Genomic DNA, 26468 nt, shown 5'->3' with positions numbered 1-26468 from the left:
AATTTCTGTGTAGAATAAATAAGGATCCAGGTTTTATTATTTAAACTACAGTTCAGCAGTATGTTTTAAAGAGTAGTGTAAAAATGTGTATTTAATTGTGTTTCAACTGGATTTAAATGTTAAATAGCAGAATTGCATTTAAAATGTGTTACTTCTGAATTTATTAAAATTATAACACCATTATGCTTTTACCATATTTTTTACCCTTGAGAGGTCCTTCAAAATCCTAACACATTTGTACGTAATGACAAAAATGTCAACTTAAGAAAAGCATTAATATCGTTTTCCACTTTAAACAACCCAGACTTTTAAAACTACATCAGCCTGAAATATACATATCAAATATTAATTTTATTTTGGGGTTTTTAACCCTTTAAATGCTATTATATACTGTGTATATATATGTAGCTCCACAGTTTTTTCATCAGTACCCTCACCCCCCCCAGAAAAAATAACTAAAACAATTTCCATAAAATACAATTGTAGTATATGATTATTATAATTATTCTTCACTGAGATAGGTCAATGATTGGTAGTAAAATTGATTTTTATGCATTTAATTTATTATAATTTTTTTTGCAGTGTGTTTTACAATGAAAAATTACACATTTCTCCTTAATCATAAAAATGTTCACCTTCTCAAAAAACGTGTAAAAAATATTATATATTAACATTTTCCACTTTAAACGACTCAATCTAATAAAACAGCCTTCAGACAGAAATATAAGTATCAAATTTTAATTAGATTTTTTCTTTTGGCTATTAAATGACAATTCAAAAACACTTCAAGACTACCATAATTGCAATGGTACTATAATTTATGTAAATATATTCTAATATGTTTTTTAAAATAAATTTAGGTGAAAGTTCTGTATAATTTCAAGTGCATGTTTTTGAACTTTGGATTTATATATAAAAACGGGAATAAGTGACAGAGTTGAGAGAGAGTGAGTAAAAAAGGGAGGGACAGAGGTTAAGAAAAAAACTTATAAATCAGTTTGTCTGACAGAGTTTAAGTCAGAAGCTGTCAAGGCTGCAGCTTCTCCTCCTCCTCTCTCTGAGGATGGAGGATCAGGACGGAGCAGAGCTCTGCTTTCCACAACTCCTCAATGCATCATGCAGGAAACCAAAGCTCAATCAGTCTGACGCTGTCCTCATGTATTTGCTGTACTTCATCTGTGTTTTCACTGTGGTTCTTAACCTGCTCGTCATCATCTCAGTCTCCCACTTCAGGCAGAGATAAACTCAGCAAAACTTACAATTGATTCTTTTTATAAGTGAAAATATTACTTAGAGTTAGTGTGTAAATAACTTCACATCTTGACACCAGACGTATTTTCTGCTTTGCTGACAATGTTTTTGAATGTTAAATGTCCAGATGTGCCACATGTAAGACATATGACTTTACATTAATGTCTGATATTACATTACATGTCTTTGTCTCCCTGCAGGCAGCTGCGCACACCCACCAACCTCCTCCTCCTCTCTCTGGCTGTGTCAGACTTTCTTACTGGGCTTGACATAGTGCTAGAAGTTCACCGAATAACAGCCTGTTGGTTTCTTGGTGACATCATGTGTTCTCTACATGGTTTTGTGAATTCGATCGCTTTCTCTTCTTCAATAGGAGAAATGGTGTTTATATCAGTTGACCGTTATGTGGCTATTTGTGACCCTCTGCATTATTCCACCAGAGTCACTGTGACAAGAGTTAAAATGTGTGTTTGTATGTGGTGGATCTGTTCTGTTGTTTACAGTGGTATACTTTATCTACATATTCTGGAACAACCAGGTGTATACAATTTCTGCTACGGAGAGTGTGATGTATACATTGACTATATTGGAGGAGTTCTTGATGTTGTTTTGTCATTTCTGGCTCCAGTCACTGTGATCATTATTCTGTATATGAGAGTGTTTGTGACGGCTGTGTCTCAGGCTCGTGCCATGCGCTCTCATGTTGCAGCCGTCACACTCCAGCAATCAGAGACTGTAATGACTAAGAAATCTGAGCTGAAAGCAGCCAGGACTCTGGGTGTTGTTGTATTTGTGTTTTTAATGTGTTTCTGCCCATGTAACTGCATCAGTCTTCTACAAATTGCTGCTACTATACAAGAGAAAGACAATTTTATTGGTTTACCTCTAGCCATTGGCGTCTTTCTTGTGGGTATTAACCCCTGTCTGAACCCTGTGATCTACGCCTTGTTCTACCCCTGGTTTAGAAAAGCTATCAGACTCATTTTCTCTCTTCAGATACTGCAGCCTGGTTCCCGTGAGACCAACATGCTGTAAACAGAGACTGTGCAGTGACTGAAATGTGATCTGCTTTATGGACAAAGAATCTCATTTGTTCATGTTCTTCAGTGAGTGAATTCACAAATCCAAACAGTGAAAATGTGCAGTTCTTAAAGTTGTTACTGTCAGATAATCTGTTGGATTTTCTCCTGATTGAAGTGATGCTTCATTATTTCCAGTGATGTGCTTATTATCAGTAACCAGCCATACACTGCTGCAGATATCTAACCTGTGTATTTCCAGTCTGAGTCTGTCCTGTTTCTCATTCAGCTTCTGATTACAAATGTTTTTTTCTGACTAATAATAATAATAATAATAATAATAATAATAATAATAATAGTTTCTGTTTTATAACATGAAGTTTGTTTCTGTGGCCTCACGGTGTCAGTGTAACCATTGTGATAATCTGCCTCAGACCAGAGAACAGAACAGGAAGGTGTTGACCCATTTGGACAGTTTCAGAGTTGGAAGAAGTATACAAACTGAGTACTCAAATAAAAGTGCAAATACATGTCTAAAAGGTACTACAAGTAGACTGCTCTGAAGCAGCAGTACTGCACTAAGAAAGTTTGATTCAAGTACAGATTGAAAGACCTTTTCAATCACCTGATTTCTAATTAGTTACTGTGCAACATCAAGCATTCAAATGATGTTTGTTTAGTCGCAACTGTTTTTTTTTTTTCATATTAACCTGGTTTCTCACTGTATAAAACGTTACAAAGCATTTTGTTTTTCATGGAAACATAAAGGATAATTGCTGTCAGTGTACAGTTTGTTCCTTTAGTGCAGCCTGTATTGTAGTGAAATGGGTAAAAAATTTCAATAGTCATTATCATCATCATGATTATCTGTAAAAGCACCAAATGCCACAACGTACAGGTGGTGGAGTGGTTACTGCTGCTGCCCCATAGCTAGAAGGTTGCGGGATCATGTCCCTGATCAAATGTGGCCTTTGTGAAATTTGCATGTTGTATCAGTTCTGTGGGTTTCCTCCTCCCTCTGTCTGTGTTGGCCTGAGATAAGACTTGTGACTTGTCCAGGGTGTACTTTGCCTTTTGCCTCATCACAACTGGGATAGTTCTTGAGCTCCCCTGTGACGCTAAACAGGCTAAGTGGTCACAGATGGATCGACAGAAACCTACAGTATATAAATAACCAATTGTACAACACATGTATTTCTCTGAGTGTGTAGCTGACAGCAGCCCTGTGGATAAAGTTCACTAAGAGACTTTAGAACTCAGAAACTGGCTTCACTAGTACATGATAATGTGCTACCTGTTTTCAGGTAATCACCAATGACTGCTCAGTTTACTGAGGCTTAAACATTAAATTGGTGTGAAGGATAGAATGCAATTGAAGAATACACACTACATGGGTCTTTCTCGGCCGCGGTAAATTGACTAGATTTTGGGGAAATTATATGTATTTTTTTAAGTAACAACTTGGCTTAAATATATTCAGAACATTACTCCTGTGTATGTATTGCAGTAGTTTTCTCCACGATATAATACTGTTGTTAAGTACACACCTAAAAAGGAGATCAATTCTGACATCAGTCATGCAGATTATTCTTTTGTGGCTTTTACCTTCAAATCTTTACAAACTTACAAGTCTGTAAAATAAGCTACAAACTACAAAACATGTATAAATATGTCATATCTAGCTCCCAGAGGTGCTGTTCAGTGGCAACTGGACTTATTGGTAGTTTTTGAATATTTGTCTCCTCTCATCCAAAAGCTTCTTCAGTTCTCACTAACTGGCTCAGAGAGGCTATAAAATCAGTACAGTTGTTAAGTTATTGATACCTTCATGGCCACCCAGGGTTTTTGTCCCACCCCATTTTCATGTGTGTTTTTGGAGTCTATGATTTAGACCAGCAGTCAATAATAAGCGGACAGCAGTCTGGGTCCAGACCCAGACTCTAACCTGTAGCTGGAACCAACATATCATTGAGTTTTAATTTATTTTCAGCAACAGGAACAAGCTGTTGTTGAATTGGTCAGCAACAGCTGTCTCTGATTGGTCAGTACTTGTTGCCATCGGTTTAGGCATTAGGATTTGCATTGGTCAAGGTACGAATGTAAGTCAATCACAGGCAGAGAACAACAGGCAATTACTATATAGAAGAATGGAAAACCTGCATTAGAGTGAAAACAGTGAAAGGGAGAGAAAAATATAAAGGGAGAAGTGAGAAGACAAGTGAAAGAAAAGCGGCAAAACTGTGAGTCAGTGTGTCAAATGCAGTTTGTGCTAAATGCAGGAAGGTTGACAGAGAAAACCAGGTTTTTAATCTGGAATGGACTGAGGCGTACACGCTCATCCTTCCAGTGGGGAGCTCGTGGAGTGTGGACATTGGTGTCTTCAAAGGCCCTTTTGAAGTTCAATATTTGATAAATAAAGTTCTTGAATTATTACACAGTAAAGTCAAGATTAGAAAGATGTATAGAGGAAACCCAACAATTCCCCGTTAAGCAAGCCCTAAGCAACAGTGGAGAGGAAAAACTCCCTTTAATGGAAGAAACCTCCAGCAGAACCAGGCTCAGGATGGGCGGCCATCTTAGGGTGAATGGAAAGTGAAGAGACAAAAGAAAAAGAGCAACAAAGCAACAACAAAACATTTGGCAGGTTGGTAGGACTAGTAGCTGCACACTGGAAAACTGCACACAATCAAAGAAGTAAATTTTTTTACATACATTTTCAAAGGTCCAGGCCAAAAATGGAAAAAGTGTAACATGAATTACAGAATGGTTAAAACTGTCTCTCGCAGATCATCATGCAGAATATCTCTGCTGTCATTTTTGATTTCTAGTAGTGTTTGGCAACGGTAATTGGGGGCGCCAGTGGCGTAGTTGGTAGAGTGACTGCCTACTGACCAAAGGGTCTGAGGTTCCCAACCCCTCACTCTCCAACCACATGTCGAAGTGTCCCTAGGCAAAACAATAAACCCCCAACCGCCCATTCCCCTCCCCAGCTGTGCAGTGCCGGTTCCAAACCCGGTAGAAATTGGGGAGGGTTGCATAAGGAAGGGCATCCAGCGTAAAACCTGTGTCAAATTAACATGCAGACTAATGATCCAAAAAAAAGGGTGTGGCAACGGTATGTGCAGACATCAGTTGGTCCTATTTCCATATGTTATTAAGGTTGCACAAAGTTGGCTACACAATTTAGCACCAATCTGCTCCGAAGTGACACTGTGCGCTACCACTGCACCGCCATCTTGGATGTTTAATCTCCATCCTAATGGGCAAGGAGTGTGAGAAAAGACGAAATTGCTGGTAAGAGCAGCTGAGATGAAGTTATTCTATGGAGTGATTATGGTTTCTGTTGGTGCCACTAGATGAACTGCTGACTGTACAGAAAAAGCTGAAATTAAGTTCACCTTGTTGACTGTAGTCTGCCAGTTTCACAGAGCAAGAGAAAAAGAGGTAGGGGTATAGGAACCTTTCAGGAGACAGGGTGAGTGAAAATGTATAAAAAAGTTAGAAAGACAGAGACAATCTATAGGAAATCTAGTGTCAAAGTCAACATAAACACAGGGTTATGACAGAAGATGTGTGAACGAGAACAAGACTATGAGATGTCGATGGTAGTTGAAACGATGAACTGCAGGTTGGATTTAATGAGCCTGGTTCAGGGTAAACACGTTGCATTCCTGATGGAATGCCACCAGTAGGGTAATGTGGATATACAACATAGAAAAACACTTTGACACGGTGATTAAAATCATCTGTAGTTTATTTTAGAAAGCTACACCACTATTTTCTCCCTGGTTTTCCAAAATAGTTGAGGTACTTTTCCAACAGTTGTTTAATCTCCACAGCTTCCCCCTGGACATCATTTCTGATCAAGGATCTCAGTTCATTATGCATATAAAAAGCTTTAGTGTGTATAAAAGGCCTTTTACTCTTAACACAGGCCTCTCATAGCTGCAGACTTTGTTGGTGTACAGAGGTCAAATGCTTAAAAAACTATTTCTGTTTTAATATTTATGAACCTGACTGTATATGTCCTGCTGTGACCTGCTGTAGTGTTGCCTGTGGAACAGATAAGGTGTGAAACAAATCTGCACTAGATTTAAGATTTATATTTGTTTCTTTTTTATTGACCACTACAGCATGTATATAATACCTAAACTTGGGTAGAGAATTTAAAATGATACTTGTAGTGAAGTACTTTTTACACAAATACTTAGGAACTGAGTTTGTGTATTTCTGAAAACCCTGACACTGTCCAAACCTGCATCAACACCTTCCTGTTGTGTTCTCTGGTCTGAGGCAGTTTAATACTATGGTTACAATGACACCTTGATGCCACATGAACCAACTGCAAGTTATCAAACACAAATTATTATAAAAAATATTATCAGTATTCTAAATGAAAGGAAAGTCTGTTACCATCTTTTTTCACTTCACTTGATTTTATATTTTCAATATAGTTCACATGTAAGCGTTTATGCACATTTGAGAAAGAAAGACGGATTGTAAAATGTAGCACATTCATCATAGTTGTCATTTTTAAAGTTTATTTCTTATTTAGTTCTGTGTAATAGAAGTCACATCGTGGTACTTGTGAAAACAGACACAGAGGAAAAAACTGTTTGTAACCAGAAGCTGAATGAGAAACAGGACAGACTCACACTGGAAATACACAGGTTAGATATCTGCAGCAGGGAGTGTGTATGACTGGTTACTGATAATAAGCACCATCACTGGAAATAATGAAGCATCACTTCAATCAGGAGAAAATCCAACAAATTATCTGACAGTAACAACTTTAAGAACTGCACATTTTCACTGTTTGGATTTGTGAATTCACTCACTGAAGAACATGAACCAGTGAATTTCTTTGTCCATAGAGCAGATCACATTTCAGTCACTGCACTCTGTCTGTTTACTCTGTTTACAGCATGTTGGTCTCACGGGAGCCAGGCTGCAGTATCTGAAGAGAGAAAATGAGTCTGATAGCTTTTCTAAACCAGGGGTAGAACAAGGCGTAGATCACAGGGTTCAGACAGGGGTTAACATACACAAGAAAGGGACCAGAGAGTGCAGCTAAACCAGTTATAGGGGCTTTCCTTTGTAAAGCAGCATCTACTTGCACAAGAGAGAGACAGTAATATGGGCAGAAACACAATAAAAACACAAGTACAACAACACCCAGAGTCCTGGCTGCTTTCAGCTCAGATTTCTTAGTCATTACAGTCCCTGAATCCTGGAGTGTGACTGATGCAACATGAGAGCGCATGGCACGAGCCTGAGACACAGCCGTCACAAACACTCTTAGATACAGAATTATGATCACAATGATTGGAGTAATCAATGTCAAAATTAACTCAAAAAATGCTTCCACGTAGTAAATTTTTGTCACACACTCTCCGTAGCAGGTATTAAACTTACCTCGTTGAGTCAGATTGTAAAAAAATAAAATAAAATACTGTAGTAGACAACAGAACAGATCCACCAAATACAAACACACTTTTTAACTCTTGTCACAGTGACTCTGGTGGAATAATGCAGAGGGTCACAAATAGCTACATAGCGGTCGACTGATATAAAAACCATGTTTCCTATTGAGGCATAGAGACAGAATGAGGCCACATAAACATAGAGAGAACACATGAGGTCACCAACCAACCAACAGCCTGTTTTCCGTTGAGTTTCTAATGGTGTCACAAGCCCAAAGAGGGAGTCTGACACAGCCAGAGAGAGGATGAGGAGGTTGGTGGGTGTGTGCAGCTGCCTGCAGGGAGACAAAGACATGTAATGTAATATCAGACATTAATGTAAAGTGTTATGTCTTACATGTGGCACATCTGGACATTTAACATTCAAAAACATTGTCAGCAAAGCAGAAAATACGTCTGGTGTCAAGATGTGAAGTTATTTACACACTAACTCTGAGTAACATTTTCTTGTAAATCAGACTGTTCACACTTATAAAATGAATCAATTGTAAGTTTTGCTGAGTTTATCTCTGCTTGAAGAGGGAGACTGAGATGATGACGAGCAGGTTGAGAACCACAGAGAAGAAGTACAGCAAATACCTGAGGACAGCGTCAGACTGACTGATCTCTGGTTTCCTGCAGGAGGCATTGAGGAGTTGTGGAAAGCAGAGCTCTGCTCTGTCCTGATCCTCCATCCTCAGAGAGAGGAGGAGGAGAAGCTGCAGCCCTGACAGCTTCTGACTAAAACTCTGTCAGACAACTGATTTATCAATTTATGCTTTAACCTGTATCCCTCCCCAACTCTCTCTCCCTATATCTGTCTCTCCTTCTCTTTCCAAAATTTCCAAAGTTATAATGACATGTTGCTTTTTGCCTGTTATTATTTGTCACACCACTGTGGTTTTCTCTGGGGGTTTATTCATTACCTACTCTGAAAGAGAGATTCTTTATCAACAGTAGTTTAAACTGTTTGTTTAAAACTTTTTGACCTAAGCTAAGGGCAGAAGTGAGCATTTGTGAGCAGCAATATGGTTTCATGCCTAGAAAGAGTACAATAGATGCAGTATTTGCCTTGAGGAAGCTGATGGAGAAGTACAGAGAAGGTCAGAGGGAGTAGCATTCTGTCTTTGTAGATTTACAGAAAGCGTATGACAGGGTGCCGAGAGAGGAGCTGTGGTATTGTATGAGGACGTCTGGAGAGGCAGAGAAGTATGTTAGAGTGGTGCAGGACATGTATGAGAGCTGTAAGACAGTGGTGAGGTGTGCTGTTCCCTTCTTGTTTGCTCTGGTGATGGACAGGCTGACAGATGAGGTTAGACAGGAATCTCCGTGGATGTAATGTTTGCAGATGACATTTTGATTTGTAGTGAGAGCAGGGAGCAGGTGGACAAAAATCTAAAAGGTGAAGGTCTGCTACAAGGTGTACTTGTTACCCCTCTCAGCGGATTACTTTCACAGTAGAACATTGTATTGAAATGTTGATATAAGCCTATGAAAGACCAAAGAGCTTTAGATTTAGAACAGCAGTGTTTACATGGTTTATCTAGAAATGTATTATTATGAAAGACGTGTTTGCCATTTGATGCAAATGCTTCATTCTGACATGTGTTTATGGCATTTTGCATTTTGTGTGTGCAGTTTTCAGAATTTTGTGTAGAGTTTTGAAAAAGGAGACTTAGTTTTGAAAATGTGTGTAAGCAATTGGTAAAAACTGTAATACCATGCTGGTTTACTGTAAATAATGCTTATTATCACACACCTTAATGAGCTTAATGATTATCAGTTATCTCTTCATATCCTCCATCTCTGTGCATCAGCTCTGGGGTGTATCAATCAAAGCCTTTCTGAAGCCTGAAGCGGGTTGTACGATTGCGAATTTGGTACCTGTGCATAGGTGAGGTTTGCTGAGAGCTTCTAGTCCCACTCTGTGATTGGGGGCACTTTGGCAGGTTTTGTATGACCACTGTCTTTAGTCATATGCTTATCCTATTCAACCATGCTCCAGGCAATCACTGGAGCTCCAAAGAAGACCAAGGCAATAAACTTGGATTCTGGATTATCTTCTTCCTCCGGGAAATGAAAAGTGTCTCTCAAACATCAAAACCTTAGAGTTTATATACTCTGTCTCCTGCATTAGATAATACTTTACACGTTTGATTAAATAAATATGTAGTTCCATCATGTGCTCATTTTAGGCCAATGTGACACATCAGGTTCTCCTGCTCACTAGTTACTTTCTCAAACTCTATATAATTTCATGTAAAGTTCTCCCCCCAAGCCATCTGTTCATTCAGTCTTTCTGGTACTTTCCATTAATTTCCACTTCCTTATTCACTTGTGCACACAATACACATTTCATTCAAACGACAGAAAGTTGAAAAAAAATTATTTTGAAGGAAACATACCACCAGGGTCATTTTACACACCACCATCCTGTGTTGTCTTGCTACGCTCTCTTACCAAAACTTGGCAGTTACTGATCTGAGTCTACACAACATGTGGTCCACCTGAGTGCTTTTACCTCCTTTCTTACGTGTCAGTCTATGTTCCTGCCTCTTCTAGAAGAAAGTATTCACTACAGCTTTATGAGCCAACCAGGGTCTCTGCAGCCTTTGAAGTTTACCTTTTAGATTTGTTTAACCAGTTGTCGTAGAAATAATGTATCTAGAAAGTTTGTTACAAGTGAAGTAGTTTAGCTCAGTTTTTGAAAAGAACAGACACTGCTATAGGAGCTACAAGATACAGCTATTAGAGATTTAAGTTCAGCTATTAGAGCTGACAGAAAGAATGGACTACAAAGCTGTGGGGAGTGCAACAAGGTAGAAGTGAAACATTCAGTGTGTAGCTGTGGATGCACACGGTTTCTTACCATGTTCGGTGGAATTGATTTGTGAACGTGTTCGTGAAACTACTATTCGTAAATCTGTACTGTAGAGTTACTCCCCTGAGTGACGTGGAATTCAATAAATGTTCAGTTTTTGTCATACAATGATCTCTGGAGTGAATAAATGTTAGTAAAAACCTCTCTACTCGCACTAAACATGTGGATTACCATTCAGTGAATAATAATATAATAATAATAATAATAATAAGGAGAAATTGATTCAGTTAAGCCGAGTCTTAAGGCCATGGAGAATTCTTTGAAAAGTCAGATACACGCAAGAAAGGCCAATTTGAAACAGCTGGCGAAACAAAAGAACAAGATACTTTGTTTAATGGATTATGATTGTTGAGCGGAGCTTGTGGAAACCAAATGGATGACTTCCTCTACTTCCTCTATCTCTAATAAACAACTTACCAGCTTAAGTAAAGAAATATAGAACAATATAGTAATGTAATAATAACATACAGTCAACCCTTCTCTCAGAAAATTGTTCCAATTGAAAATGTTTTGCTATTCAAATGCTTATTGTTTTTGTTTGCACTGGAACAACACAAAAAACCTGAGAAGAGAAGTAAAATCTGATACAATTTCACATAGAACCCCAAATGAACTGGACAAAATTATTGGCATCCTTAACTTAATATTTGGTAGCACCCCCTTTGGAAAAAGTAACTTGAATCTTTCACCTCCTGTAACCATGAATGAGTTTCTTACACCTCTCTACTGGAATGTTGGACCACTTCTCTTTTGCAAACTGCTCCAGGTCATTCAGATTTGAAGGAGGCCTTTTCCCAACTGCTGTTTTGAAATCTCTCCACATGTGTTCTATGGGATTCAGATCAGGACTCATTGCTGGCCATTTCAGAACTCTCCAGCACTTTGTTTGGAACCATTTCTGAGTGCTTTTTTAAGTGTAATTTGGATCATTGTCCTGCTGCAAGACCCATAACCTCTGGTGGAGACGTAGCTTTCTGACCCCAAACTTATTTAATAATCATGAAATCTGATGATTACCAAAGAATCCACAGACACCTCTTTACACTTCTTTCTTTTCTTCATGCTCAGTGTGACACAACACAAAGGTTGAGTCAACCTTTCTCCATTTTAGCTGGTTGCAAGTTCAATTCAATTCAACTTTATTTATATAGCGCCAATTCACAACTAAGTCATGTCAAGGCAGTTTACAGAATAAAGTCAATACTAGTGTGTATAGTAAGTGTGATTACTATATTGGTGCCCACACCTGTTACTTGCCACAGGTTTGTCTAAATACAAATTACAGGAGCATCACATGCTTGAAAAACAATTATTTCTTACAATGTGACAAGGTGCCAATAATTTTGTCCAGTCCATTTTTCGAACATGCCTTCCTCCACTCCTTCTTCAACCAACAGTATCCCGATTTCCACTGGTACCCTGTAGGGGTCATTATTAACCCGGGTCGCAACCGATCCGGTATGGGAGTCATTTTCGGTGTGAAAGTCATGATTGACATTTTTAATTTGGCATGTGTTTTACGTCAGATGCCCTTCCTGACACAACCCTCTGCATTTATCCATACTTGGGACTGGCACACGAAGACACTGGCTTGTTTCCCCTTGCGGGAAATTGGAGGATATAACTGGGTTCCCCAGCTACTATATTCAGACTGAAGTAGCTGCTTGGAAGTAGCAAAACTTTTCTAACCAAGAAGAAAGAAGTCCAGTTGGCGTGATGAGAGAGAAGCTTCACTTAATGAAAAGCTACAATATACTAGTGGTATCATATTAAAAGGAAAATGTTGGTATCAACTATACCTTGCTATCCCTAATCTGAAATTCTTGGTTTGTATTTATCCCCCTCTTATTCATTTTAATAGGCTGCCCAAAACATTAGAGCCACCTCCTATTACAATAACATAATATACGAATTTGCAAGTGTTTTTGGTGTTGCCAGCTCCCGGGGCTTCCGGTTGAACAGACAATCACAGTGATCTCTCTCACTGACCAGGTCTATCTGTGATTCAAGTTTGTTTTTTTTGTCCTTTCAGCTTATCCTGGGACTTCAGGGTTGACACATCAGATTATTTTGTCCGCATGTTAATTTGGGACAGTTTTTTACACCGGATGCACTTCCCGACCTAACCCTCAAAAATTTTTACCTGGCTTGCATGGCTGGGGATGAAGATGGGCTGTTTGGAGTTCAGTGTCTTGCCCAGAGACACTTCGACATGTGGTCAGGAAGAGCGGGGCTCAAACCTCTGACCCTATGGTTGGTAGGTGGCAACTCTACCAACTGAGGCACATAAATCAGCTAAAATTAAACAATAGTCCGACTAGTGCCAACACCACAGAAATTAAAGCAACAGACATCACTCACTGACTCACTGATGCTTGAATTTGGCCAACAGTTTTGTGTGGCACAGATCTAATTAGAATGACAAAGAGCTGTTTGCATGCCTGGTGATCTGTCATTGCACTGAAACACTTAGGTTGTGTGGCTTGGAACAAAAAAAGTTTCATCTGTCAATTCTAAACTATACAATGTGTAATTGTACAGTTGTACAATTTTAAAAAAGAACCAGTTGGGGCGACTGTGGCGCAGGAAGGTAGAGCGGTCGTCCACCAATCACGCAGTTGTTGGTTCGATCCCCGGCTCCTCTGGTCATGTGTCAAAGTGTCCTTGAGCACTGGGTTCAAGACACTGAACCCCAACTTAGTTGCTCCCAATGAGCATTGGCCAGCTGCATAGCCGCTCTCCCATCGGTGTGTGATTGTGAGTGTGAATGGGTGAATAAGAAGCAGTGTAAAGCACTTTCAGTGCTAATAGGTAGAAAAGCGCTATATACGTGCAGACAAGTTACCATTTAAAACAGAAATTACCTCAATGAAAGTCTTACACACATCAGTGACTGTATAAGAATAATGTGTGTTGGCAACATCATTTTTATCCTGAAGCTTGTTTTTCTTCACACCTCTGATTAGAGTGGTGCCTCAGAGGGTGAGATGTCATCATGTGAAGATAAGCCATACAGATGGGAATGGACTTTTTGCCTTACTTATCTATGAACTGTTCTGTGGCCATTCATGGCCACAATACAATGCAGTTTATTATAATTCTATCACGAGCATGGAAACTTTGTTCATGTTACAGGACAAAGTTAAGTTCTGATCAAGGACCCCCTGTTATGTTTAGTGTACCTTTCAAATATGTATAAAGCCGAAGCTTTAAAAGAGAGTGGCAAAGAGGAAAAAATGTTTTACATTTAACATCCGGCTAGAGCTTCCAAAAAAAGATATGCAAAACTCTAAAGTCAACTAAGAAAAGATTATACGGTCAAAATTGAGCTCACAACCCCCGGTTTCTGTTCAGCACTGTAGCCAGGCTGACTAAGAGCCATAGTTCTGTTGAGCCTAGTTTTCTCTTAACTCTGAGCAGCAATGACTTCATGACTTTGTTTATGAGTAAAATTGTAGCTATTATAGAAAGAATTCACCAGATCCTCCCCCAAATATTACAAATATATCTTCACGTACAACAGTGCTAGAATCATCAATAAAGCCCAAATCCCTCTTAGACTGCTTTTTACCCATAGAGCTCTCTGAGCTAACTTCAATTATTACCTCATTGGTAATAACATATCCATCCAGAAAGGCGGGATCCTGGGTTTTTCTGGTTGTCTAGAGCATTTAGCAAACTAGGACAGAACATATACTGAACAAGTAAGTGCTGTTTAATATTTGTTTGTTGGTTTCAGAAGCAGCGGATTTTCTGTAATTTTTCTTAAGTCACTTGAATCTTAAGTCTGTTTTTAAAAGTGTTAAGAACTCTAGATAGAAAGTTTTGCTCTTCTGGTGAAGTGGATATTTGGTCTTTTGATAAAGGTAGGTTCAGCTTAGTAATGACAGAGTGTTCACACATTTGATGTAACAAAGGCACACAGATTAGTTTGGTTTTAACAATTTAATGACATTCAAACGCACTTTATTTCTAACTTTTTGTGGTTCTTCTGTTTCTTCACGCTGCTTCACATTAACCGTTTCTACTCCGGAAAGCCTGTTTCTTTGTTTCACCATGTGTTTTCAGCAGATCCCTGTTCTCCCCCGCAAAGGTATGGATATGGCGCTCTACTAGAAGACTAGAAGACATTTCCCCCCTGTGACCCTCACCCAGACTGCTTTGTCACTAGCCTCTTTTTCCTCTGCCCTGTGGAACTTCCAGTCTGCAGTGAAAAAGGCTGACTTCATTCCAGCTTTTGCTACATAGTCAGCTGATCAGCTGCTTGCACCATTTGGCCTTCTCTCACGTGCCTCGCCGATCAGGTGTGGGGGCTGGAACTGCTCTTCTAAACTGTTTGACCTGAGACTGGTGTCCACTTCCCCGAACCACAAAGCAAAAACATTGACCTCATTCTAACCTTGAACTGCAACACAGACAACATCTTGGTCACTCCTCTACATTTATCGGATCACTTCTTCATTCAATTCACTTTATCCCTAAACCATTGAATTCTCAGGCGGGGCAGCTGTAGCTTAGTTGGTAAAGGCAGTCGTTCACGGACCACAGGGATAGTGGTTTGATCCCCAGTCCCAGCTATGTGTCGAAGCGTCTCTGGGCAAGACACTGAACCCACAAGAGCCCTTTCCATCCCCAGCTGTGCAGTGCTGGTCCAAGTGCAAATTAGGGAGGGTTGTGTCAGGAAGGGCATCTAGCGTAAGAACTGCCAAATCATCATGCGGATAATGATCGGCCGTGACGACCCTGAACTCACGGGATAAGCCGAAAGGACAAAAATAAATAAATAACTCCATTACAATCTCAGGTCTCTCAATCTTTGATGGTCTTTGCAACTCTGCCCCCACCCCAGGACCTCTCAACCCTTAATACAGATGCAGTGTAATAAACAGATGCAGCCGCGGACAGCCTCTGCAATGCATTTTATCCCTGCCATGCTGTCAACACACAGGTCTTCCTGTCCTTTCTACTGGATGACCCCACTCTCTCATCATGCATTTGAGAAGAAATGCAGCATCACAAGTAACTTTGGCCTTAAAAGAACAGCCCGATAAAGTGCTTCGGAAAGTGATTATTTTAACACATATTTTAATAGCATGGTGAAATGTGTTATGACCCGAGTCATTATGTGTGTTATTGTTATCTCTTTTTCTCCTCCTCCTGTGTTTTTGTGTGGGTGTGTTTTGTGAGGGTGTGTCTGAGGGGGTGGGGTTGAGCCACAGATGGTCGGCACGGATTGGTCCATTCAAACTCATTGTCGCCACCTGATTGGACAGGATGGAGCGGCCTCCCAACCAACCCAGCATTCTGTACGCGACTCTCAACTGGACTCACAGGGAGCTCCGCACTTTGTTTTTGTAGATTTGGATATGTCTGTAAAGAATTGTAAATATTACACACTGTAAAATATTGAGCACCAGGTAGCCACAGTAGGAGTGAGAAGGCCTTTTTTTTGTTACTACCTTTTCTCCTGTTTTGGGTTAGGAGTTCAGGTTAGGCACCCTGTCATTTGTTTTGTATTTATTTGGTTGTTTAGGTAAGACAGGGATGGTGTTTAAGTTTTTGTTTGTTGTTTTGGGCACTGCTCACGTCCGAAGTGAATAAAATAGCTACGTATTACAACACTTGGTCTGGTTTTGATTGGGAATGGAAGCAGTGGTGGCGCACATCGTGTTATGTCTAGGTTCCCCTAGACCAGGGGCATAACATGATTTGGGGGCTCGTCCATTCTAATTTAACTCACTTTGTTTCACTTTTGGCGTAAGTATTGGGTCGGTAGTTGTTTTGTCTGTTTGGAAGGTTTTTCTTTTGTGGTGTTGGCAGCATGGAGTTTAAATTGGAGGAGTTCACAACTAATCCGACCAGAGACAAGTTGGACAGATGTCGGAAACCTGATTTGGCTCTGATAGCAGACTTTTTTGATGTGCCTGTGCCTTTAAATGCTAAAAAAGAAGAACTGAAACAGCTCCTCACAGCAAAGCTCATGGAAAGGTTTTTTTTTGTCAAGCCGACGGCCTTCGGGGAAGTTGAGCTGGCTGAATTAGCTGGTGCTCCTGCCCCACTCCAAGACCTACCACTTCATCCTGGCAGGACCATGGAGGAATTAAAATTAACCCTGCAAATAAGGGGGGTGGAGGTGAGAAACCGGGAGTTGGAGGTGGAGGCCATGCTGCTAAAGGTGAAGGCTCTGGAGATAGAGTGGGGAGCTGCTTTACCTGCCAGTTCTGCGCCTCTGTCCCCCTCATCTGGCCGTGAAGACGGATTTGACGTGAGTAGGCACATCGCAATCATTCCACCGTTTAGAGAATCTGAGGTTGATTCATATTTCAATGCGTTTGAACGTATAGCGGCTACATTAAAGTGGCCAAAGACTGTGTGGCCTCTGCTGCTTCAGTGTAAATTTGTGGGCAAAGCCCAGGAAGTATGTACTTCTTTGTCTATTGAAGACAGTTTAGATTATGATAAAGTAAAAGCTACTGTTCTACGTGCATATGAGCTGGTTCCAGAGGCCTACAGACAGAGATTTAGAAAATGTGAAAAAACTTCTACACAGAGATATGTAGAGTTTGTGTTCTGTTTGACAAATGGTGTCAGGCTAGTAAGGTTAAAACCTTGGATCACCCGTGTGAACTCCTTTTGTTAGAAGAGTTTAAAAATCGGCTACCTGACAAAATTGTGGTTTACCTAAATGAACAAAAAGTCACTTCTATTTCTGCAGCTGCTGTCTTAGCAGACGAGTTTGCGTTAACCCATAAAAATGTGTTCACTTCCCCAGTTCGTCATCATTTGTGTTTTTCTGAAAGAAAAATAAAATCTCCTGAGCTGAGAAGGGCAACACATCCCCACGAATCAGGGAGTGTTTTGCACCGGTATCTCTCAAAATAGTGATTGGTACTTGACTTTTCTCTCCCACCAGAGAAAAAAAACCATGAGAGACAAAAGGTTCAAAATCTAAATCAATTTTGTTATTTCCCAGCTCAGCTCAGTCTTACTCCAGGTCAGATATTTTGGCCTGGGGAACGAAAATGTCAGTAATGCGTGCGCCTTTGCATTTTGTTTAGCTGTCTTCCGATTTTGTGAAGGGCACGTGTAAAATTGCTGTGCAGATCAGTTACCGATTACAGGTATAGATCTTATACTCGGAAATGATTTGGTGGGTGGAAAAGTTTTTCCATCTCTGGAAGTTACTGAAATTCCGAGCACTGATGTGTGTGTGTCTGATCCTACTGCGCTAAACTCGCCCCGTGTTTCCCGTGTGCGCTGTAACCCGTGCGCAAGCACGAAAGCTTGGAAACTTGGTGGATCTCAGTGACTCGTTCATGAGCACATCTGATCCTACAAGTTTGCCATTAGAGTGTAAAAACTCTGATGAATCTGTTTGCATTGATTTACAGCCTGATGATAAGATGCTGTCTCTCTCAGTAGACAGAGATCAGTTAATCAGAGCGCAGTTATCGGATCCAACATTATCTCACTGTGTGTCCCAAATCAAAAATCTCACATGTGAAAAGTTTGTGTCTTACTTGCTAAATGATGTTGTTCTAATGCACCACTGGTCTCTGTTGCTCCAGGATTTTAATATTGTAATTCATTATAAAAAGGGGTCGAGACAATATATTGGCCGATGCTCTGTCTCGGTGCTAGGTAGAATAAAACATTTACTTGTGGGAAAATGTTTGATTTTTTTTGGGGGGGGGGGGGGTTATGACCCAAGTCATTATGTGTGTTATTGTTATGATTGATGTCTTTTTCTCCTCCTCCTGTGTTTTGTGTGGGTGTGTCTGAGGGGGTGGGGTTGAGCCACAGGTGGTCGGCACGGATTGGTCCATTCAAACTCATTGTCACCACCCGATTGGACAGGATGGAGCGTCCTTCTCCATTTATACCAAGATGACAGCAGCCCCAGCTGGTCCACCTCTGCCACTCCCAACCAACCCAGCATTTTCTACGCGACTCTCAATTGGACTTACAGGGAGCTCCACACTTTTTTTTGTGAATTTGGATATTTCTGTAAAAATTGTAAATATAACTCACTGTAAAATATTGAGCAGCAGGTAGTGAGAGGCCCTTTGTTGTTACTACCTTTTCTCCTATTTTGGACGAGGAGTTCAGGTTAGGCACCCTGTCATTTGTTTTCCATTTATTTGGTTGTTTAGGTAAGACAGGGATGGTGTTAGAGTTTTTGTTTGTTGTTTTGGGCATTGCTCACATCCGAAGTGAATAAAATAGTTACGTATTACAACACTTGGTCTGGTTTTGATTGGGAATGTAAGCAGTGGTGGGGCACATCATGTTATGTCTAGGTTCCCCTAGACCAGGGGCATAACACTATTATATCATTGTATATATCCATTTTCTTTAAATTTCTGTTTATGTACATATCCATCTGCAAAATACTGCACAATACTACTAACTTATTTATTCAAAAACTGGATATCCTGCTTTTGCTGCTATTGCGCTTCTGGTTAGACCTAAACTGCATTTTGTTGCATTTTACTTCTACATGTGTAATGACAATAAAGTTGAATGTAATCTAATCTAATCTAATCACCAGCAATTAGTTTTACCTGCTCTCACTATTCTGTTTATATACCTCCTTATTTCCCTTACCAAGGTGCTAGATCATCTTTCCAACCCTCATCAAATTCATCATTGCTATCTACAATTCGGACCAGGCAACATTTACCGTGTGACTCTGCACTCACTCTAGTAAGTCTAGTTCATGTTTAGACACCGTACCCTACAAGTCATTGTCAAGATACTCATCTGTGTATCCTCTTCCATAGACTGGAGTTCAGCATCACCTAGCGATTCGGAGGACTTACTACATCTCCATCCTGTTTTGCAACAACTATATTTTATAATAAACTGTATTTAAACTGAGCAGTTGTGCAGAGTGCCTTATTGGGTCCAACCTTAAAAGTAGGTCCCTCGCATGTTCGTACGTCCCTCCCTCGCATCTCATACCGCTGCCTTACTGGTTCACTCTGTTGTCACTCTTGGCTTGACTACTGCAACTCCCTTCTGTTTGTGAAAGTTTTTTTTAGGAAGACCAAACTCAAACTTGTACAGAATTCGGCAGCGCACATCATCACAAGTACCCTGTCATCCTGTCACATTACACCTGTTCTACAGCAACTTCACCGGCTTCCTATCACATTCATTACAAAATACTGTTACTTACTAATAAAGCCATCCATAACCTCACCCTCTGTATCTTGCTGACATCCTCCATATCACCATACCAGCCCTTACCCTCAGATGTTCATCTATCCAACTCCCTGTCCCCTCTGCTCGCCTCACTACAAACGCTCTGCTCCCCAACTATGAAATTCCTTCATAATACCAATTCACACAATATATATTAACCAAAACATATATTTATTATGATTATTACTATTCTTTTCCTTAAAGACATAACCCTATCATAAAAACAATACACCAAACTAAAAAGAGGTTGGCAATAGATTGGAGGCTTTTAATAAATCGCGATAAAAGGGGGGAAAGCAACGTACTTTGAGTATGTAACAGGGCAGCCTGAGAAGTGGCTGTAGATAAAACCAAAATGCTTCATTTTCTGACATGTGCTTAGTTGATCATTCAGCAGCCTTTTACTTTCCTTTTTGTGAAAGAAATCAAGAAGGTGGGTGTTATGACTCAGGGTTTGGAAAAGACAGAACAGCTACAGCCTGATAAGTTCTTAATGACTTTATTTATCTTGATGAGAAACAGCATTTTTCTAAATTATCTAAAGCCTTGAACAATGTACATCACAGTGCTGAAAAGTCAATTATTAAAGGACAACCCGCAATTTTCAACTTGCCTTCAGTTAGGTTTAGTATATTAATGCTTATAAACTTCCCTCTGACTTCCAGATATCAGACAATAGAAACGTTTTTTGTCATTAGGTGTACCGATGATGTCATCTGGGGGAGTTCTGTAAGGCAGAAACTGATAAATCAGTTGTCTGACAGAGTTTTAGTCAGAAGCTGTCAGGGCTGCAGCTTCTCCTCCTCCTCTCTCTGAGGATGGAGGATCAGAACAGAGCAGAGCTCTGCTTTCCACAACTCCTCAATGCCTCCTGCAGGAAACCAAAGATTAGTCAGTCTACAGCTGTCTTCATATATGTTCTGTTGTTCTTCTCTGTGTTCACCGTGCTTCTGAACCTGCTCGTCATCATCTCAGTCTCCCACTTCAGGCAGAGATAAACTCAGCAAAACTTACAATTGATTCTTTTTATAAGTGTGAACAGTTTGATTTACAAGAAAATGTTACTTAGAGTTAGTGTGTAAATAACTTCACATCTTGACACCAGACGTATTTTCTGTTTTGCTGACAATGTTTCTGAATGTTAAATGTCCAGATGTGCCACATGTAAGACATATCACTTTACAATAATGTCTGATATTAGATTACATGTCTTTGTCTCCCTGCAGGCAGCTGCACACACCCACCAACCTCCTCCTCCTCTCTCTGGCTGTGTCAGATTTCATTACTGGGCTTGATTTAATGTTAGAAGTTCACCGAATAACAACATGTTGGCTTCTTGGTGATGTCATGTGTTCTTTACATGCTTTTATGGCCTCGTTTTGTCTCTATGCCTCTATAGGAGAAATGGTTTTTATATCAATCGACCGTTATGTGGCTATTTGTGACCCTCTGCATTACCCAACCAGAGTCACTGTGACAAGAGTTAAAATGTGTGTTTGTATGTGGTGGCTCTATTCCTTTATCTATTATGTTCTCATTTTAAAGGACCATCTTATTCAACCAGGTAAGTATTGGTCCTGTTACGGAATGTGTGGGATATTTGTTAATTACATTTCAGGAATTGTTGACAATGTTTTGTCATTTCTTGCTCCAATCACTGTGATCATAATTCTGTATCTGAGAGTGTTTGTGACGGCTGTGTCTCAGGCTCGTGCCATGCGCTCTCATGTTGCAGCCGTCACACTCCAGCAATCAGAGACTGTAATGACTAAGAAATCTGAGCTGAAAGCAGCCAGGACTCTGGGTGTTGTTGTACTTGTGTTTTTATTGTGTTTCTGCCCATATTACTGTCTCTCTCTTGTGCAAGTAGATGCTGCTTTACAAAGGAAAGCCCCTATAACTGGTTTAGCTGCACTCTCTGGTCCCTTTCTTGTGTATGTTAACCCCTGTCTGAACCCTGTGATCTACGCCTTGTTCTACCCCTGGTTTAGAAAAGCTATCAGACTCATTTTCTCTCTTCAGATACTGCGGCCTGGCTCCCGTGAGACCAACATGCTGTAAACAGAGTAAACAGACAGAGTGCAGTGACTGAAATGTGATCTGCTCTATGGACAAAGAAATTCACTGGTTCATGTTCTTCAGTGAGTGAATTCACAAATCCAAACAGTGAAAATGTGCAGTTCTTAAAGTTGTTACTGTCAGATAAGTTGTTGGATTTTCTCCTGATTGAAGTGATGCTTCATTATTTCCAGTGATGGTGCTTATTATCAGTAACCAGTCATACACACTCCCTGCTGCGGATACTGTATCTAACCTGTGTATTTCCATTCTGGGTCTGTCCTGATTCTCCTTCAGCTTCTGGTTACAAACAGTTTTTTCCTCTGTGTTTGTTTTCACAGTAACTTCTGTTACACAGAACTAAATAAGAATTAAACTTTGAAAATGACAACTATGATGAATGTGCTACATTTTACAATCCGTCTTTCTTTCTCAAATGTGCATAAACACTCCAACAGAGTGTATATGTGAACTATATTGAAAATATAAAATTAAGTGAGGTGAAAGAAGATGGTAACAGACTTCCCTTTAATTTAGAATACTGATAAAAGTAATTAGTAATAATTTGTTTTTGATAACATGCAGTTGGTTCATGTGGCCTCAAGGTGTCAGTGTAATCATTATGTTAACCTGCATCAGACCAGAAAACCGATCAGGAAGGTGGTGATGCAGGTTTGGACAGTGTCAGACTTGTCAGAAACACGCAAACACAGTTCATAAGTACTTGTCTAAAAAGTACTCCACTACAATTGTCAAATCAAATTCTATACCCAAGTAGGTATTATATACATGCTGTAGTGATCCACAAAGAATGAAACTATTTAAATCTTAAATCTAGTGCAGATTTGTTTTACCCCTTCTCTGTTCCAAAGGCAACAAACACCACAGCAGGTCACTGCAGGACATATACAGTCAGGTTCATAAATATTAAAACAGCAATAGATTTTTGCCACTTGGCTTCTTTACACCAACAAAGTCAATTAGAATTGAAACACTGTGGTGAACACTGAAGGGATAAGTGACACTGATTTGATCAAGCTAAAACATAATTTTTTGAGCTTACACAACTCCGGCCTACACATATATTCTTGTCTTCAGAAAGTAAAAAACTGCTGCATTGGGTTGAAACCCAGTGACAAATATTTAATTTCTTTGCTTTGACAAACTTTTGGTTAGTATGGAAAAACAGAAACATCTGCAGCTATGAGAGGCCTAAAAGTCCTTTTTTCTCGTGTGTTTTTAATAAGAAGTGCATTTTTTATAATAACTTGTATATCTGTCTGTAAAACCTTACATTATTGAGTACATACTCACACTAAAGCTTTTTATATGCATGATGAACTGAGATCCTTGATCAGAAATGATGTCCAGAGGGAAGCTGTGGAGATTAAACAACTGTTGGAATAGTACCTCTCAATAGTACCCTCTATTTTAGAAAACCAGGGAGAAAATAGTGGTGTAGCTTTCTAAAACAAACTACAGATGATTTTAATCACTGTGTCAAAGTGTTTTTCTATGTTGTATATCCACATTACCCTACTGGTGGCATTCCATCAGGAATGCAACGTGTTTACCCTGAACCAGGCTCATAAAATCCAACCTGCAGTTCCCTGGTTTCAACTACCAGACATCTCAGTCTTGTTCTCGTTCACACAGCTTTTATCATAACCCTGTGTTTATGTTGACTTCGTCAGACACTAGATTTCCTATAGATTGTCTCTGTCTTTCTAACCTTTTTATACATTTTCACTCACCCTGTCTCCTGAAAGGGTCCTAAGCAATGCAACTTCAAAAGCAAAATCATTTAGTAGGGGGCATTTGATGTTTGGATTATATTGCAACATGTCTTTGGAATGAATGAAGCAATACATTTAACCACAGACATGTAGAGAGAGGTGTATGACTGTCATTGTGGTGAGCGCAACGCTTTAATATCATAGAGGAGAGTTGGACTTCCATGAGGTAACCATAATCTCTCTTCTTCTGTCCAGTTACTTAACTGAGGGTTTTCAGCAAATCCCTGTTCTCCTCCACAAATGCAGGACATGTCAGGACAGAAGACAACACAATCTCCATCTGCGCTCATTCACAGATAATTTCCACCCCTACCTCTTTTTCTCTTGCTCTGTGAAACTGGCAGACTGCAGTCAACAAGGTGAACTTAATTTCAGCTTTTTCTATACAGTCAGCTGTTCACCTAGTGGCACCAACAGAAACCATAATCACCCCATAGAATAACTCCATCTCAGCTGCTCTTACCAGCAATTTCATCTTTTCTCACACTCCTTGCCCGTTAGGATGGAGATTAAACATCCAAGATGGCGGTGCAGTGGTAGCGCACAGTGTCACTTCGGAGCAGATTGGTGCTAAATTGTGTAGTTAGCCAACTTTGTGCAACCTCGAAAACATATGGAAATAGGAACAACTGATGTTAATTTGACACAGGTTTTACGCTGGATGCCTTTCCTTACGCAACCCTCTCCAATTTCTACCGGGCTTGGAACCGGCACTGCACAGCTGGGTAGGGGAATGGACTGTTGGGGGTTTATTGTCTTGTCCAGGGACACTTCGACATGTGGTTGGAGAGTGAGGGGTTGGAAACCTCCGACCCTATGGTCAGTAGGCAGTCACTCTACCAACTACGCCACTGGCGCCCCCAATTACCGTTGCCAAACACTACTAGAAATCAAAAATGACAGCAGAGATATTCTGCATGATGATCTGCGAGAGACAGTTTTAACCATTCTGTAATTCATGTTACACTTCTTCCATTTTTGGCCTGGACCTTTGAAAATGTATGTAAAAAAATTTACTTCTTTGTCTGTGTGCAGTTTTCCAGTGTGCAGCTACTAGTCCTACCAACCTGCCCAATGTTTTGTTGTTGCTTTGTTGCCCTTTTCTTTTGTCTCTTCACTTTCCATTCACCCTAACCAGTCAAGGCAGATGGCCGCCCATCCTGAGCCTGGTTCTGCTGGAGGTTTCTTCCATTAAAGGGAGTTTTTCCTCTCCACTGTTGCTTAGGGCTTGCTTAACGGGGAATTGTTGAGTTTCCTCTATACATCTTTCTAATCTTTACTTTAATCTGACTTTACTGTGTAATGATTCAAGAACTTTATTTATCAAATATTGAACTTGTGTTGTGTTGTTACAGTTGTACTCCATGTGAAAGTGCTACAAAAGGAAAAGAACAAACCAAGATAATAAACAAATAGAAACTGATTAATTCCTGATTAATAGACTACAAAAATCCAGCAAGAGGAGTAATAATAAATGAAACAAAACAATACTAATTGAACAGTTCAACAGAACAGCCAGCTCCTCAGGACAAGACTCATCATTCCATCTACATCTTAAAGAAAAGGGTCAAAAGGGCCTTTGAGGACACCCATGTCCACACTCCACGAGCTCCCCACTGGAAGGATGAGCGTGTACGCCTCAGTCCATTCCGGATTAAAAACCTGGTTTTCTCTGTCAACCTCCTGCATTTAGCACAAACTGCATTTGACACACTGACTCACAGTTTTGCCGCTTTTCTTTCACTTGTCTTCTCACTTCTCCCTTTATATTTTTCTCTCCCTTTCACTGTTTTCACTCTAATGCAGGTTTTCCATTCTTCTATATAGTAATTGCCTGTTGTTCTCTGCCTGTGATTGACTTACATTCGTACCTTGACCAATGCAAATCCTAATGCCTAAACCGATGGCAACAAGTACTGACCAATCAGAGACAGCTGTTGCTGACCAATTCAACAACAGCTTGTTCCTGTTGCTGAAAATAAATTAAAACTCAATGATATGTTGGTTCCAGCTACAGGTTAGAGTCTGGGTCTGGACCCAGACTGCTGTCCGCTTATTATTGACTGCTGGTCTAAATCATAGACTCCAAAAACACACATGAAAATGGGGTGGGACAAAAACCCTGGGTGGCCATGAAGGTATCAATAACTTAACAACTGTACTGATTTTATAGCCTCTCTGAGCCAGTTAGTGAGAACTGAAGAAGCTTTTGGATGAGAGGAGACAAATATTCAAAAACTACCAATAAGTCCAGTTGCCACTGAACAGCACCTCTGGTAGCTAGACATGACATATTTATACATGTTTTGTAGTTTGTAGCTTATTTTACAGACTTGTAAGTTTGTAAAGATTTGAAGGTAAAAGCCACAAAAGAATAATCTGCATGACTGATGTCAGAATTGATCTCCTTTTTAGGTGTGTACCTAACAACAGTATTATATCGTGGAGAAAACTACTGGAATACATACACAGGAGTAATGTTCTGAATATATTTAAGCCAAGTTGTTACTTAAAAAAATACATATAATTTCCCCAAAATCTAGTCAATTTACCGCGGCCGAGAAAGACCCATGTAGTGTGTATTCTTCAATTGCATTCTATCCTTCACACCAATTTAATGTTTAAGCCTCAGTAAACTGAGCAGTCATTGGTGATTACCTGAAAACAGGTAGCACATTATCATGTACTAGTGAAGCCAGTTTCTGAGTTCTAAAGTCTCTTAGTGAACTTTATCCACAGGGCTGCTGTCAGCTACACACTCAGAGAAATACATGTGTTGTACAATTGGTTATTT

At 39.9% G+C, this 26468-nt stretch overlaps 1 protein-coding gene across 3 annotated transcripts in view; it reads left to right on the top strand.

Moving 5' to 3' along the window:
* Window positions 1-20651, top strand: part of LOC137132474 (craniofacial development protein 2-like) — a 35798-nt gene extending 15147 nt beyond the window's left edge. The window contains exons 2-3 of one of the 3 annotated variants that reach the window (XM_067514951.1): window positions 19225-19319; window positions 19397-20651. The gene's annotated coding sequence lies outside the window, so the exon portion shown is untranslated. Of the gene's footprint in view, window positions 1-13579; window positions 18853-19224; window positions 19320-19396 lie in introns of those variants that run through there. The other 2 variants (XM_067514950.1, XM_067514948.1) reach the window with 2 other exon arrangements.
* Window positions 20652-26468: the final 5817 nt, after the last annotated feature.

The sequence above is a fragment of the Channa argus genome, chromosome 9 (genome assembly GCF_033026475.1).
Source record: "Channa argus isolate prfri chromosome 9, Channa argus male v1.0, whole genome shotgun sequence".
In the NCBI taxonomy this organism is placed as follows: Eukaryota; Metazoa; Chordata; class Actinopteri; order Anabantiformes; family Channidae; genus Channa; species Channa argus.
The sequence above is the reverse complement of the archived record's forward strand: the minus strand, read 5'-3'. Positions and strand labels throughout refer to the sequence as shown.